Here is a 6000-nt window from a genome sequence, read left to right as displayed (position 1 = left end):
ACATCAAATCCTAAGACCCACTTAGTGAGTTCCAAGTGCATCTTCCTCCTGTGCATCACCCATGGCACATTGAAATCATCCCTATAGGTTTATATTTTGCTTCTCCCAAGGACCTTATATCTAGCCCAAACCTCAGGGAATAGAATTAGCCTGGTACTTAGATGGCACAGCTGTATGATTTTCCTCTTTGGCTGCACACCCCCACTTCCTTGGGGCATCCCGATTGGAAATGGCTATTTTTCATCTATGAACCTGGCTTCATCTGTTTCCTGAGGAGGGCAGATGGCACACTAGCCTCGGGCTCACCAGAGTGCATAGCATGGGGGCAGTCCTGCTGCTTTAAATCTCTACCTCATATCTGATGCTTCGGACACACTTCCAGATCCTGGGTGCACCACATTTCCTTCTTGATTTTCTCTGCTGCCTTGGTCCCATTTGTATGCTGGGCATCATGTTCGGTCTCCCTGCCTGGCACTTCAATTCAATGATGGATCTAAATTCCTCATCTCTGTCTCAGCCCACTCAATTATGGTCCTGACATCCTGCTAGCCTGTTGTTGGGGACTAGGGTCTGTGCCTCCCAATTCCCCAGCATCCTGTTATAAACCAATGTAGGCCACTTAGAGAGGTTCCATTGCCTCTCCATGACTGCCAACTGCAGGATCTCTCATCATGCCACCGCATCCACTGAATTATCCTTATTCTATTTGTCTTTCATAATTGAACATTAACAGTGTGCCAAGCACTGTGTGAAGCACTTTATAAACATTAATCATTTTAATTGTTACAACAATTCTGAGGCACATTATCCCACTAAAGAGAAGAAACACGTGCTTAGAGGCATTAAATAGCAAAGGCCCTGTGCTTGGTAAGGGTGAAAATTAGGATTGGACACAGTCCTTTCCTCTTCCCAAATCCATGATTATCACTTTGAAGCTAGGACATGCCATCTCAGAGTACATAGCATCTCATTCAAGATTGATTGTAGGGATAATCAGTGTCAATCATTAGCTCACGACCCAGCCCTTCTTCTGTCTGGTCCTTTTAACTTCTCCCTTTGGCCAGGTCTTAAACTGCTAAACTCATTGGGTTATATGGTCTCCAGACTTAAGTGCACTGTCTTGATCCTTAGTACCCACACAATCTTCCTTTCTACACTAACGGAACAATCTTCCATCTACTGTTCCTGTGACTATAATCTGGCCTTCTTCGACTCATACTGGTCGATGGCCACCCAGGACCCAGTGCTGGCAAGTTTTAGAATCATCATCATCATCACTGTTAGTAAAAGCATCATCCTCATCATCACGGCCACCAATGCCACCCTCATTAATATCATCATCACTGTCATCATTTGGCCCCTGTAACATACAAAGACTCATGATGACCCAGCCTCCAAAGGTCTGTTTGATTGAAGACATACTGCATGGTAATAGGCAAGTAAAAGTGGAAATACAAATCAACAAGGATAAATCTACTGGTGCATGTTACAGAATGGATTAAGCTAGAGCTTTGGGAGAAGAATTATCAGGAGGACTATGAGAGAAAACAAAAGATTAGTAACATGGGTGAGACTTACCAGGGAATGCAAAAGTTGGCATGATTTAGGTAGAAATGTATATGAATAGTGTTCAGGAAGAGGCTCAGATCTGTGTACAAGCATTAGAAATAGAGGAACCATGGTACTTTCAGTTGTTGGTAAGGAGGTCAATTTGGTTATAGTGAGATGTTTATATATAAGCATCTGGAGTCTGTAGCCAGTGTTCAGTTTGTAATAACAATGATGAGCTACAGATAAAGTGTGGAAAGTGACAGTAGGAAGATCATCTGGTTGGAAGTTTTTCCTCTGGTTCTGAACAAAAATAATGCAGAATAAATAACATCCAGAGCCCATAGTGAACAAAAGCCTTTTGTTTAATGCATGTTCTTACCAATATTTTGACATTGGCTATTCTTCGGACACGTATAACTACCTTCCGTAGTGTATATTGCTTATTTTACCATATGCTAGGTATGATTATCAAAATAGCAAAGGAGAAAGACTGAGAGACATATAAGAACTTATTTAGGGCTATCCAACTAGAGAGTGATGGAGCAGAGACTCTATTGGAAGAAATCAAAAAATGAATATTATTTTTCAGGAGGAGTTATGAGGAAGAGAAAGCTAAAGAATATTCCAAGCAAGCAGACAGTAGCCTTCTCAGTTTCAAAAGAATGTGGACAGATATTCATATTGGGTATGGGCTTTGAAGTGCTAAGACAAAATTTTTTTTATTAGTGCATTATAGTTATGCGTAATATTGGGGTTCACTCTGACACAATTATACAAGCATGGAATATAATTTGCTCCAATTCAGTCCCCAGTACTTCCTCTTTCCCTCCCCTCCTCCTACTCCTTGATCCCCTTTCTCAACTGGTTTCCTTCTACTTATTTATTGATAGATATTGTGGAATTCACCATGGTGTATTCATTTATGCACATAGGAGAGTTTGGTCACTTTTATTCCACTATTCTTCCTATTTCTTGTTCCTCCTCTAACCTTTCAATCTCTTTCTATTATGCCACTAATCTCCCTATTTTTATGGGATCACCCACTTCTTTTCCCCCTTATTTTGGTCCAACTTTCACATATGAAAGAAAACACTCGACTTTGACTTTCAGAGTCTGGTCTACTTCATTCAGCATGATGTTCTCCAGTTTACCAGCCCATGCTATAATTTCATTCTTCTTATTGACTGTGTAAAACTTCATTGTGTTTATATGCCACACTTTCTCTATCCATTCAGTTGAAAATTCCCAGCATGCTATTGTTTTCATCTGAGTTTCCTTCACCCACTTCTACCAGATGGTTATAATGACCTCTATCCCCAAGGCTAAACACAAAAACAAATTAGACAAAATATCTCTACTGTATTTTTTTATTAGAAATAAAATGCCTGTGATTCTGTGCTTAAAAATAAAATTGGTGTCATCTTGGAACTATTTTGATTGTATCCAATTCTATGGTCCACCATGATTGTTTTGTTTTTCTCCCACAAAGAAAGAGAAGGCAGAAAGTAAGCAAGTCTAGACAAAGAATTTTAATAACAACATAGGCTATGCTGATTCTCTAGGGTGCTGGCTGATGAGCACCAGAGAAGAGTTCAGAAGAAAGGAGAAAGGACCGAATCTATAAAGCAGCTGGATGAGGCTTGACAACTCCCAGTCTGCCACAGTGGCTGCCTTGAGTGGCCATTTCCCTTCAGGGTGACCCTCTTAAATTACAAGAAGGTGGCTGAGAGCGTTCTGGGTGGATCTGCAGCCGGCTGCTATTCCCTTGCCCAATTTATCACACATGCCAGGAACATGAGCCCTGGCTGTCATGCCACTCTTTCAAACGATAACAATTCAAAACGAGTATGGGATGCATGTACATACCGACATGGAATAGGGAGACTCCCGTGTTCCAAGGGAGTGATTATCGATACTTTCTAGGGGGAAAATCCATGATCTGATTTTGAAGAGTTTGCTAAGGTTAATGTGAACTTTAAGCCGATATAAAAATGCATTTTAGATAAAAAATTAAATGCTTATTGTTGGACAACATTACACTCAATATATTATAGAACTAATAAGCAATGCGTTGTGACTAGAACAAAGTGAGCAAGTTAAGGAGGAGGGATAGATTTGGGGGAGAACCAGAGAGAAGTAGAACATAATTCATCACCTTCTCTTCTTTAAGCTACTGACAAGGCTATGTGCAAACAACGGGAGAAGAAAACAATTAATCCAGTGCTTAGAATAGCTATTTGTTCCTAATAGATGTTCTATAAAAATGCATAAATCAAATTTTGCTAACAATGCAAATATTATAACATTAGCCTCATACTAACATCTAGTCAGACATGAACATTTAAACTATGATCCTTGACTTTAAAAGTTTGAAATAGATTTAGGGAGAAAAAAAAGATCTACAGTACAACCACAAATGCACAAAACTAAGAAATCTAATTAATATCAAAGAGCAAAAAAAATCAGAGTTTTAAGTATGCAATATACTTGTATTTGTTATAGAATATTGGACAGAAAGGAGACCCCTAATCTGTCTGCATGGTTGACCTCTTGGAAATCATGGAGACCCATGGATGAAGAAGAATTAGTAGGAGGGAGAGTTTAGAGGTTCCAGAGACCTCAGTGATTGGTGGCATGGAGATGATGATAAATCTACTATGTGAAGTGAAAACTTAAAGATTAGCTCATCAAATGGTGAAGTGTTTTTGTGGATTGTATTGGTTAGCATGAAAGAAAAAATAATGCATTTACTTTGGGGGAAAAATCCTTTAGCTTTAAATTTCTTATCTATCATTTACTGAATATCAGTCTTCAGGATAATACACCTAACCTTTCCCGGAATAGACAACTATTGCTTATGCAAGTACAAACCTCTTCTTATAGGATTTGTTCTTTTCTGTTCAAACTGTATGTTTGCAAAAAGATTACCAAAGCTCTTAAAAGTTTCACTCCATCCTTCAATCACTAGTCATGTTGAGTGGTAGAGGGATGCCCATCTAACCCAAGCTCTGCTAAATAGAGTACTTTAGGTTAAAATGAATTAATAAAGAGATGTTTTTCCTCTCACTGTGATAGGATGTTAAAGTAGTGAAATTAGAGATCTGTCAGTCCCCATCCCCCAACTTTTTATTCAACAATTACAAGTAGCTGAGAGGATCAAGTTCTAACCACTAGACTATTAGGGATGCAACATAAAGGTAGATGTTCTGCAATGACGGAGAATAAAAGTAAAGGCAGACAAGGGACCTACAGAGATACTCCTAGTGAGAGTGAGGTTCCTGAGGTTTGCTGATTAAGATAAATTTGTCTATTTCCTTCCTGTGGTTTGTGTATTTGTACTTCTTAGTCTGTTTTGTTTTGCTATTACAAGATTTTATTTAAAAAGTAGGTTTATTTCATTCACAATTATGATGACATTGGCATCCTGACTGCATCACAACTGGACAGAGAATTAGGAAATTCTTGTGCAAAAGGGGCCACGCAAGTGGGGTGGGCTCACTTTATCATCATATGCTCTTGTGATAACTAATTCAAACAGAGGGGACCTTGAGACAATATTGCCCCACTCAGGAGGGTATAGCTCCTATGACCTAATTAGCACTCACTAGGCTCCACTTCTTAGAGATCCCACTTCCTCAGTCCCACCACACCCACACCGGGGACTAGGATTTCAGCTGATGGACTTATTTAAACCAGAGTCACTTCTGTTTGACTTTGTGGGATTCTTGTCTAAGTTAACACAAATTCTGCCTCTTGCAATCAAAAGAATTCCAGCCAACACATTTGTAAAAGCAATGCCCTCACACCTCAGAAAGAGAGAGCAATACCTGATATAAATGGGCTTCTTGAGACCTAAATAAGTAAGTACAAATGAGGAACAAATAATTTCCATTGTTATGGGAAGAAAAGTATAAGAATCTGGGCCTCTGAATGTAGAGTGTAGTACATCTGATTAGAATATTGACTACATTAGAGGGCAAGGTGAGGTTGTTCTTGACAGCTGATCCTATTTTGCTGGAAGATCCAAAAACATGTACATTCTGCTTTGAACTTGCAACTTCTTTCCATGATATTTACAAAGTCAGTATGTATATGTGAAAAAAATTTTAAAAATTGGGAAAATGGAGCAACAACATCATTATTAGTCTCTATGCAGAACTCTCTTGTAAAAAGTGAGCAATAGCCTATCTCTTAGCCTCAATTACTAAATAAGGTCTCTACCTCTCTTTAAGTCTAATTGTTTCTACCAAACAAAGAAAAAAAACATTTTGTAATGTGTAATAGTGAAAGGAGGCAAAGAATGGTAACTCAGCATTGAATGTCAAACCCTGCATTACCTGATCCAGGAGAGTCAAGAGGCTCTAAACAGACATGTGGTGACCCTGCCTACTAATATGCAATGTTCCATTTATTGGGGACTAAGATGCTTTTCCATCCTCTTTTGGTCTT

At 39.0% G+C, this 6000-nt stretch overlaps 1 pseudogene; it reads right to left on the bottom strand.

Annotated features, from left to right (window-relative positions):
• Positions 1 to 1213: 1213 nt before the first annotated feature.
• Positions 1214 to 6000, bottom strand: part of LOC101973605 (large ribosomal subunit protein uL16-like) — a 43497-nt pseudogene continuing 38710 nt past the window's right edge.

The sequence above is a fragment of the Ictidomys tridecemlineatus genome, chromosome 4 (assembly GCF_052094955.1).
Source record: "Ictidomys tridecemlineatus isolate mIctTri1 chromosome 4, mIctTri1.hap1, whole genome shotgun sequence".
Classification (NCBI taxonomy): domain Eukaryota; kingdom Metazoa; phylum Chordata; class Mammalia; order Rodentia; family Sciuridae; genus Ictidomys; species Ictidomys tridecemlineatus.
This window is presented reverse-complemented; position numbering and strand designations above follow the sequence as displayed.